Source organism: Canis lupus, chromosome 7, assembly GCF_003254725.2.
Source record: "Canis lupus dingo isolate Sandy chromosome 7, ASM325472v2, whole genome shotgun sequence".
Classification (NCBI taxonomy): domain Eukaryota; kingdom Metazoa; phylum Chordata; class Mammalia; order Carnivora; family Canidae; genus Canis; species Canis lupus.
The window spans coordinates 47,862,209-47,874,101 of NC_064249.1; the positions used below are offsets into that span (position 1 = coordinate 47,862,209).

Here is an 11,893-nt window from a genome sequence, read left to right on the forward strand (position 1 = left end):
ATATAGCTTTTGGTCCCCCATTTTAACATTCAGCTTTAAATCTTGACATTTAAAAATGTTAAATTAATGGCTGATCAATTCCAAATAAATTACCATCTTTAGAGGTGATGCTAATCAATGGAGGACATGGCAGTGTTGGTTTCACAAAGGCTCATTTGACATTGAAGAAGATGTGATAATAATGGCTTGGTATTTGTGATTTTTACTCACTTATCATGTCATTACCACAGCAAACTTAATAGCTCTAATTAAACCCTTTGATGCTATGACTTCTACCAAGATGATGATGGTAATCATGTTATTATATAGATTATGTTAATAATAGGGCTGGCTTTCTTAGAAATAAAGGAGTGATAACAATAAAATTTGTCTCCATATTCTCCATGTACCAACAGAGAAGCACAATATTAGACATGCACTATGTGAGAGGGCAGCCTAGGCACACTGGCTGTCGAAGGAACCTTGAAACATAAGGTAACTGGCTGGGAATAGGAGGAAAAGAAAGAGAGAGAGAGAGAGATGTCATGCAAAGGTACTTCATGAACATTCATAAATTCACCTACACCCAGAAAAAGCATTTGCACAAAAGAATCATGACACCAGAAAAAGTAGTATAGAAGTGAGAACCCTATGCTCTAAGATCCAGAAAAACGACTATGGATATAAGCAAAGATTCTAAGAAACAAAGGACAGAGTCCAGCCAAAGAATTTGGAAGTTAATAGACAGGAGAGGGGAAAGGAGGGAGACGAAGTGAGACAGAGAGAGAATTTAAGTTTAATGACCAGATGTTACTATCCATGAGTCAAGGAAGTGGTGAATGTTAAGCCTAGCAATGGTCTAGATTTGAGGAGGAATGAGGTAAGTCTGAGACGAGTCTCCCAGTAGCCATGATATTCTCTCCCTGGCCTTGTCTTTACAATACTGTGAAGAAGGATTGACAGAAGACATTCTAGCAGACTTTAAGAACACCAAGCTAACATGATAAATGTCACTCTGGTTCTTAAGTATTTTTCTGATTCAAAATTAAGATGTTATTGTAATGTTCCATTTAGGCATTTAATATTTTTTCAGAATAAAGTGATCACAAGGTTGGTATGTTTAATTAACTTGCAGCTAAATAATTATAATCCTATTCTTTCCAGTGAGGAGGAATCAAAACAGAGAAAAGTTTTACTTTTCAAACATTAGATAAAAAAGAGGCCAGTTAAGTTACTGATTCTAATTCCATCATTTTAAAGCTAAACAAACTTAAATCAAGAATATATAGGACTTTCATGAGGTGGTTAGTATTAGCCAGTGGAAGAGCTAGACCTAAAATGCCTACTTTCTAATTCTCAGTCCACTGTGCTTTGCCTATTAGTAATTCTATCCTTATGTTACCTGTGTAATTTCTCAAACACTTCTCACATTTTATCTTACTGACTTCTAAAAGTTTCCCTGAAAATGAGTGGATGTGAAAATTGGGACTTAAACTCAAATATTTTTTAATATACCCAAGTAATTGTTCTCTTCAACTTTATCTTCACTCCTTAACTGTCACTGGATAGTGACATGAATCTACCTACCCTTATGATATATCTAATGGAACATCTAATTTGCTTCTCAAACTTAAGATGGTAAGATAGGAATCTTGACTTCCTCATCCAACCTCTACTCTTACCTGCTGGTCCTCTAGCCTTTCTCGTCTTATTAGATGGTACTGCTATGCATTGAACTGCTAAAGTCTAAACACAGGGCTTAAGTCCTCTCTTCCCCTTCTTCCCAATGTCATAATCATTCAGCACATTCTATTGACTACCTCCAACACATATCCCAATATGTCCACTTCTTTCCAACTCCCTTTCTACTATACTAATCCAGGCCTCTGTCATCACTTGCCTAGATTATCACTATAGTGTGTGTGTCTAGATCTCACTGTTTCCAATATTGCCATCTGCAATTCTGTCTCCACAGAGCTAAGAAATTTTCTCATAAATCCAGTGACAAGAATTTCAAAGCTCCTAGACCATGGACACTCTGACAATATTTGCATATCTGTCCCTGTGTCAGTCTCCCAAACTGGAGGATAAGAGCATCGTGAAGGAATTATATTGCATGCAATCAATATATGTGCCTAAATATAAGTATGTATAGTGCATATTAATTATCGTAATAAATATATATGCCCATCACCAAGAAAATCTTGAAGCGCCTTATGTTGCTGGCCCCCCTCATGTTTCAATCTGCTATCCTTCCCATCCCCCTCAAAAAAAGAAGGCATGAGTCTGACCTTTGGGTATAGGAATCTTATGCTCTGCTTTATAGTTTTAGAATAGATTATAATCCCAAAAGCAGATTTTTATAGTTTTTCTTGTATTTAAACTTTGGATGACTTGAATCATATTAGTTATATTCTTGTGTGACTTGCTTTTTCTTTTCATTCAACATCTATTCAGTCTGTATAAGCTTTTACATGTTGAAGTCTGTATAGCTTTTACATGTTGATGTGTATAGCTATAGGTCCATTCCTTAGGTTGGACTACTACTGCTAGATTGTCCATTCTGTCAGTCTATCACTGTTTATTAATTTCATAATTTTTGTTTGGGTTGTTTTATATCCTAATATTACATGGTATTATATAGTAGTTTTATATAAAAACATAGTACACATGTCCAAGATTTTCTTCATAGTATATATCTAAGGGTAGAATTGCTGGGTTGTAGGATTTAGAGATCTTCAAATTTACCAAATAGCAACAAAGAGTTTTGTAGAGTGGTTATACAAATACACCCTTCTATTCCCACTAGCAGTCTGTAAGATTCCCCACAGTCTCACATCCTTGCCAAATCTTGACACCGTCAGAAATTTTAACTTTTGCCAAAATTATTAATGTGAAATGAAAGATTTTATGAGTTTAGTTTGAATTTCCCTGATTTATAGTGAGCCTGAAAATTGTTTCATATTTATTGGCCATTAATTTTTTCTATGAAATGTCTTTTTATATCTTTGAATTATTTAGTTAGTTGGCTCATAAGAGTTTTTTTTACATAGTCTAGATGCAAACCTTTTGTTGATTTTATATGTGGCAAATAACCTCTTCAAATGTATAGCTTTTATTTTCACTTTACAATATGTACCCTGATAAAATGAAATATTGAATTTATTTTTAAAAATTCTATGTTGTTTCTTCTTTCAAAAAAATTTGTTCTCTTCCCCAAAAGGCAATAAATATCTTTTTCAAGTAGTTTTAAAGTTTTACATTTTACATTTAATCTTCAGTCTTCCTGGATGGGATTATTGTATACTGTGAAAGGTGAGCACCCAAATTTATATTTTCCCTATTTGAAAACTAATTGCCTTAGCACCACGTTAAATGTGTCATGTTTTGCCTGATATGTTTTCCACCGTTGTCATATAGCAAGATTCTGTATATGCCAGAGTCTGTTTCTAAGCTCTGCTTTATGTCCCACTGGTTATCTGTCTATCCTTGGGTGAATCTCACCCTCTCAATTATTAAGACAGAATAGAGAGACCGTACAATATCATGCTCAAGACAGTGGACTCTGGCACCAGTTACCTGGTTTGATTTCTAGTTCAATTCCATCAGTGCTAGTTGTGTGACCCAGAATAGGTTGCCCAATTCTTTCTAGTCTCCATTTGTAAAAATGGGGACAATATCTATCCCAAAAGTTAGCTGTGAAGACTAAATAAGTCAATTAATATTTTTCAAAAACTTGTAAAAATGCTGATGTGTAGTAATGCTTCATATATGTCAGCATTGCTTTAAAAATTAATTTTTCATTACATGCATTTCTTTCAGACTATCAAAAAAGCTGATCCAAAAAAGTAAAGTCTGTTATTAGATAGGCAAATAAAAACCACTTTCTGTCCTCCCCTCATTTTTGAAATGTAATTAATATCATTACCTCTCAGGTCATACCTGCTGTCCTCAAGCCTGCTGTCATTTCTCCATGAGGAATTGTCCTTGACAAGTATTTTGGCCCCTTTCCCTGGCCTGCTACCAGCCTTCTGCTTATTTCCTGGGACCTGCCGTGTGATGTATTGTTTTCAGCCTCAGCATTGTTTAATGTTCATATACCAAACACTAATTGAAGTTTCCAGGAGCTTATTCCTCCAAGCCAACTTTGTGCTAGTGCTGGGTCCAATCTGTCCAAAGCCCCTTGGGAAATCATTCATCCAAATGCAGGGATTGGTCATCTGGCTGCAAACCAGAGGTCTCGGCATGGTCCACTTGGCCTTGAAGTCTTTAGCCTTCAAAGTCCATATTTTATGAGAAGTTCTGTTTGTTAATGGAGAGATTGAAGTATCTCCAAAAGTACTCCAAAAAGTCTGCTTTGTCTCAGTTAAGAATAGGCACAGATGTTCAGAAAAAGTGCTTACATTTTCCAGGTTGCAGTATGCTCCATGTGCTCTACCTGAGACAGAGTAAAAAATAACTTATTTGTTGCATGAACGGATGATGATACACTTTACCTCTGTAAATTCTCTTTTCCAAAAGGCTTTCTCACACACCCAATTTTCACCTTATCACCTTGAGAAAAAATTCTCATCACTCTCTTCCTATCAGCCTCATTTTTACCATTGAAAACTAAAGGAAATGGCAAATACATGGATTTAATCAAAGTTAAGCAGTTATACATCTCTTCTCTCATCTTCTCATTTAGCAATATTTGAATGTCTGTCAGGACCTGTTAGCTACTAGAAAAGCAAAGATGTTTAAAATAAGGTTCTTGACACCATTTGCTGCCTTACTCACTCATCTTCAGCTTCATGTTGCAGAAATTAAAATAAAAGTATAAATACATTTATATACAACAAACTTACAAATGCTATCACAGAGATACATACAAAGCACTAACAGGACCAGGATTACAGAGGTCTAAATACTACTTAGAATGACCAAGGTCTTAAAGAATCAACAGAACCTTCCAAGATAAAGAATGAAGTAAGGACATTAAAGATAGAGAAAAGCATAAAGGAGAGAGGTGATTTTGTCTTCAGCAATGGAACAGAGTTCAACTGGATTAAAAAAATGATGATGAATACAGTATAGTTTAAAAGGAGGTTAAAAATAAGGTTAGCAAAATAAATAGAGAATGTATTTTGCTCTTGTGAAGAGTGAGACTATCAACAGGTATGTATATTATCTAAGCACCAGCTTTCAATTAGTTGGGGTATATACCTAGAAGAGGAATTGCTATGTAGCATGCTAACTCTGTTTAACTTTTTGATGCATCACCAAACTGTTGTAAAAAGGATCCGTGTTTTCTTCATCCTTGCCAACATTTGTTACTTTCCAACTTTTTGATTGCCAAAATTTTTTATATTCCATCTTTTTTATTAAAGCATCTGAGTGAATGTGAAATGATATTTCATTGTGGTTTTTTTCCCTCTATTGACTAAGAATATTGAGCATCTTGGGGTGCCTGGGTGGCTCAGTCAGTTGGTCATCTGCCTTCAGCTCAAGTTATGATCCCAGGGTCCTAAGATCAAGCCCCATGTTGGTCTCCATGCTCAGCAGGGAGCCTGCTTCTCCCTCTTCTGCTCCCCCCTGCTTGTGCTCTATGTCAAATAAATAAATAAAATTTTAAAAAAAAGAATATCGAGCATCTTTCAATATGCTTGGTTATTTGTATATCTTCTTTGGAAAAATGCCTGTTTCAGTCTTTTGCCCATTTTTGAATTAGGGTATATACTTTTCAGCTGTGAGTTATATGAGTTCTTAATATGTTTTGGATAGTAGATCCTTGTCAGGTAGATGATTTGCAAATATTTTCCCATATTCTATAGATGATCTTTTCACTTTCTAGATAATGTCCTTGAATACAAAAGTTTTGATTTTCTATGAACTTCAATGTACTTTTTCTTTTGTTGCTCATTCTTTTGGTATATCTAAGTATATAATGTCAAATTTGTACTTATAAAGATTTACCTCTGTGTTTTAAGAATTTTATGGCTTTAGCACTTACAATTACGCTGTTGATTCATTTTGAGTTAGTTTTATATTTACTGTGATGGATGAACCCAACTTTATTCTTTTACCAAACAATGCTCTTGAAACCCTTGTCAAAAATTAATTAGCTAGAGATGTATGAATATGTATATGTATAGATGTATACATCTGAGTTCTATTGCATTGATCTATATAAGTCAATCCTAATTTAGTCAGTACTATGTTATCTTCGTTACTGTAGCTCTGTAGTATGTTTTGATATTGGGAAAAATTGGTCTTTTAACTTTGTTACTCCTTTACAGCATTGTTTTGAAGACTGAATTAAGGTTCTACAGAGAAATAAAATTAATAGGAGACAGACCAAGATAGATAGCAGAAGAGGTTTATTATAGGAACTGGCTCACTTGAGAAGTTCCCCAACCTGTTGCCACAAGCTGGGAAACAGGAAAACTACTGGCATAATTCAGTCTGAGTCTAAAGGCCTGAGAACTAGGAGCTCAAGAAGAGAGAGAGCAAGAATTTGCACTTCCTTCCCGTTTTTGCTCTATTCAGGTCCTCTAGGGATCAGATGAGGCCCACCCACATTGATGAGGACAGATTTCCTTTACTCAGTCGACAGATATAAATTCTAAATCTCTTCCAGAAGTGCTCTCAGGACACACCCAGAAATGTTTTATTAGCTATCTAGGCATCCTTTGGCCTAGTCAAGTTGACACATTAAATAAATCATCATAGGACTCCTCCTGGCAGTAGATATGAATTTGAGGATCAGCATTTTCATTTCTGCAAAAAAAGGCTATTGGAATTTTGATAGGGATTGCACTGAATGTATGGATCATTTTGAAAGTATTGTCATCTTAACAATATTAAGTCTTTCAGTCCATAAATACTGGATGTCTTTCTATTTATTTAGGTCTTTAATTTCTTTCATCAAGTTGTTACAGTGTTCAGTTTACAAGTCTTTTATTTCCTTGTTTAAATTTATTCCTAGGTATTTTTTCTTTTGAATGTAATATTAAATGGAACTGTCCAAAACAAACAAACAACAAACGACAGTCAAGCACATAAAAGACACCACATATATAAGATCTAACAAAATCAATAGAAAATAGAATAAGACCTATAAGGCTGTACCTGGAAATGGGAATTTCCAGATGTAGATTTTAGAATAACACGTATACTACATTTAAAGGTAAAAGTTTACAAATTTCTACTTGTTAATGAAAATTTTTTTTTTAAAAAAAGGATGTAACTTATTTGAAAACAACAAGGTAAAATTTCCCATCAGAAGAAAAGCTGTGACTATGTGTTCAGCTGACTCTCCTTTCATTATAACAAGAATAGCTATTAATCTTTGAGTACTTATGAGTGCCGGGTCCTATTTTAAATGAGTTATATGTTTTAACACCTTTAATCTTTTTAGCAATCAGATGAGATAAATACTATTATTACCTTCTATTTCAGATGAGAACACAGAGGCAAAGAGACCATAAAGCACTTACCTAATATCACAAAGCTAGTAAGTACTGAAGTCAGGTTTTATGCCCTAGTCTCCAGGTCTTAGAATACTAAAAGTATGAATCCTCTTTTAACACAAATACATCAGTTCCTTAGAGGAATACAAGTGTGCCTTTGTCAACTTTGAAGAATCTGAGATTATTTTTTTAAGAAAGCCATTTCATTTTACAAATGTATATCGCACAAACTGTATATCAGATTCTCATTAGTTTTATTCCAGAAAAAAAAATGAAAATACACATTCCAAACTTAAGCAAGACAAATAGCTTGAAAATAAAGGGATGTAGGGATGCCTGGGTAGCTCAGCAGTTGAGCATCTGCCTTCAGCTCAGGGCATGATCCCAGGTACCAGGGATCGAATCCTGCATCAGGCTCCCTGTGAGGAGCCTGCTTCTCCCTCTATGCCTCTGCATCTCTCTCCCTCTCTCTCTCTCTCTCTCTGTGTGTGTGTGTGTGTCTCATGAATAAATTAATAAAATCTCTAAAAAAAAAAAAGATGCAAAGAGAGGAAGAAAGAAGGATCGATCACATATGACCTAGGTCTTCATGGATAGAAATGATTTCTACATTTGGAGAAAGAAAGGAAGGGCCTTACAGACAAAAGAATAACATCTGATGTGTTCAGGGATCATACCTTTTTCCTTGGGCCTGGAGCGCTGAATATATGAAATACCAGGAAAGGACTTTCATTGAGAATGGAGGAGAAAGAGTTCTCTCTCTCTCTCTCTCTCTCTCTCTCTCACACACACACACACACACACACAGATTCTGGAGTGATAAACTGAGATTGTGAAAGGTTTGAATTCATTTTAATGTGGCTTTCATACTAATCTTTTAGCAAAATAAAACTACCAGGGGCTTTGAACAGGGTAATAAAACTATCTGAACAATGTCTTAGAAGATGACAATGGTGCTCAGCACCCACTGAGCAAGCAAAGCATCTTGGAAGCAACTGCCATGGTTGGGGAAAGAGAAATTAGAAACTCTTATAAGGCATTGGCTAAGAAAATAGAATCAATTTTAAAATGTAATACTTAGACAAAGCTCAAGCAAAACAGGAATGGAAACAACCTACTAAATCAGAATTTTAAAATGCAGGAATATGAGACCCTTGCCATGTAGCTAGAATTATCTATGCATTTGCTTGAAACATATTTTTTTTTAAATTAGACTCCTGTAAGTTTAATTCAGTGTATTTACATTAAGAAAATGTTTGTATTCTCTTGACTTTTTTGTCCAAATTGTTTTAATTATAGGCATGCACTGACTCATTGTATATTGATTTCAATAGAAAAAATAAGGACTTTAATTTTTTTTTCATCCTGCCTCTGCTATAATCAAAATGTGTGAATCTAAGAGAGTCTCTGGAACTCAGTTTTTCTTAAAATTAAGGGAGACTGAACTAACCTAATCTCCACAATCAATTCCCTCTACAGACCTATGTGTACAGATTGCCACGTGAATGGCATAGTTTTTACATCCCACAGAGAAATAAGTGTTTCAAATGTTCATTCGAATAAGGCCCTCACATCTGTATACCCAAGTGATTTTTTAGGCCATCAGCGATCCCACAATCCCACTCTCTGCCTGCATGAAATGGTTCCTCATCTCTCCTGATACTTGCACTGTACCCTTTCAATCTTCAGAAAGAAGGAAGCTAAGATTTCTGGACTTAACAAAAAACCCATTCCCAGAAGAGGTGCTCTGTCTTCCACGGAAATGGCTGGTGAGGAGCTGGGCGGAGGAACTGTCTGGCTAGAGGGTTAGCCTAGACTGCCTGTGACTGGGATAGAGGGATGGAGGTGAGGTATAATGGTACATTTATCTCTAGGGCTGGGAACAGGCCGCCTCTCAAGTCTCTTGAGACTTTTCCTGTAGAGGAAGCGGCATTCAACAGGATCTGCTGACAGCTCCTAACAGCCTCAGCTGGCACCACACAAACCAAATGGAGGAGGCTGCTAGCAATGCTTTCATTAGGTGACCTAGTTGCTCTTCAGGTCTTCAGACTCCTTGAGATTGGCTAGAAACCCTAATACACACCATATGGGCACAGGGCCTTCTTTATGACTTTTGCTAGCTCTGTGAAGGCTCAAGTTCCCAGGCTCTCTCCTGCCTTCAAGGGCTTCGTCCCCACACCACTCAGCATGGTGGGAGACCATTAACTCGGTTTTTGTTACCCATGCACAAAAACAAAAAACAGAAACAAAAAAAGTTTTAAAAAAATCCTTAATAAAAATGTTAGATAATTCAATGATTATTACTGAATAAATGGAGAAAGTTAATACTAGCTGGGGCACACTGCTTATTGAATCTGTACGATTACCTTCAACTTGCATAGAAAAAAGTCTCATTCTTTTTCCAGAAAAGGTTTGTGAGACAAACCTCAGGGAGCACCTGCCCTTCCCCAGGCACTGTGGTTCAGTTTCTTGGGGTGGGACTCAGAAATGTGAATTTTCAGCATTATATAGGAACTGACACAGGAAGCCAGTGGGTCCACATAAACTGTGCCTTAGGGTCTCACTTTCTCCCTGAGAAGCTTATCAACAGATTTCATTAAAAACAGCTTCTTTTAAGAGGAATTCCAATTCTGGCTATTAAGAAAATACAAATTCCTCTCATTTTTACTTTAAACTTGGTTAGTGGCAAAAGTGTGTATAGATAATTAAGGCCCTAAGTGACTGTATATTGTTTATAAACTATCTATAAAGATTACTAAGAATAACTTTTTTTTTAAGAATAACTTTTTAAAAACAGATTTAGCAACTTGCTTGGAAGAGGGCTATAGTAAAAGTCTTGCTCATTTCTTTGGAGAGTTACATTAATTTTGTAGTAACTCTGAAATGTGCGTGTGTGTGTGTGTGTGTGTGATATTTTCAGAGCTCTGGAAGAGGGACATACCAACTGTTATGTACCTCTCCTGTCACTGGAGCAAATCCATTGATTCAATGAGTACATAGGGAAAGAAAATGCTTTCTAATCACAAAATCTCCCTAGTCAAACATAAAGAGAAAAGAGGAGGAAGAGTTTTAGATACTTTCAATTACAGTATCTTCAATTTCCAAATCACTGAAGTATTTGTGTTACCTTTACCTATTTTATTTTAAGATTTTTAAATTTATTTCAGAGAGAGACAGATAGAGACAGAGCATGATGAGAGGTAGGGTGGGGGGTGGGCTCCCCACTGAGCAGGGAGCCCAATGTGGGGTTCCATCCCAGGACCCTGAGATCATGACCTGAGCCAGAGGCAGATGCTTAACCCACTGAGCCACTGAGGTGCCCCGCCTCTACCTTATTTAATGAGGGGCTGATCTGACTTACGCTTGTGTTTTAACTTCAACACATTTCACTTTTCAGAGAGTAATGACGATCATGGTATTATGGGGACAAAATATCATCATAAAATTCAAATAATACTGAATGTCAGACAAGTAGAAATCCCACCTCCTTCACTGTTCTAGTTGTTCCTTTATGCAAATACATACACAGACATGCATAAGCACACATACAAGCATATATTTTTCAACATACATAGGATTATGTTCTATATCTTTTACAGTAATTTACTTTCTTTTTTCTTAAACCAATGTTCTCTTTCAATGACAGAACATTGACCTATCCTGCTCTTTCCAAGGGGGCATCTGATTCTACACTAACTATATACTACAATGTATTTAATCAACCCCTAATTGTGGAGGTCAACTATTTATTTAATTTTTAAATAATTTTGGTATTTTAATAAAAATGTTTATGACTGATTTAAAAAATTAAAACAGGGGTGCCTGTCTGGCTCAGTGGGCAGAACATATGACTCTTGATCTCAGGATTGTGAGTTCAAGGCCCATATCGGGTATAGAGAAGACTTAAAGATCTTTGAAAAATCAAAACACACTAAAGCATAAAATTTAGTCTTCCTCCTATTTCAACCTCAGAAGTAACCACTATCAGTAGTTTGGAGAACTCTGTTCCTTTTAATGTGCTGGTTGTTTTTAAGCTCTTCTGATGATTTCTATTAAAATTGTGAATAATTTTGAAAAAATACAGCACATTAACAATTTGTTGTTTTCCCTTACATTATTACTTTTGTTCTTCTATTGCTCAATATTGTAACTTTACATGGTAAACTTAAAACTCTCAGTCTTTGTCACATCAATTTCAGAATGTATTTGTGAAATTCTCAGTGTGAGAGATGGCAAACACATACACAGCCTTCCATTTTTCTGCTCTCTTCTCCCCTTCCAGGTTTAAGAAATTCTGTTGATATTTAACATATACAGCTTGTGACTTAATTAAAATCATCCTGTTTTCTCTAACAGTTAACTCTAAAATTTCCTACCCAATAAAGGTACTAACACTATTAGTATTATGTAAATACTATTCTCTAGAGAAGTATGTAGTGAAACAAGATTCACGGGTGAATGGG

The 11,893-nt window shown here is 35.7% G+C and overlaps 1 long non-coding RNA gene across 1 annotated transcript; it reads left to right on the top strand.

The window, feature by feature from the left end:
- Nucleotides 1-700: 700 nt before the first annotated feature.
- Nucleotides 701-9,671, top strand: LOC118355340 (uncharacterized). Its single transcript, XR_004817663.2, has 4 exons — nt 701-859; nt 7,420-7,474; nt 9,120-9,199; nt 9,305-9,671. It is a non-coding gene; the product is annotated as an uncharacterized LOC118355340 (long non-coding RNA).
- The last annotated feature ends 2,222 nt before the right edge of the window (nt 9,672-11,893 follow it).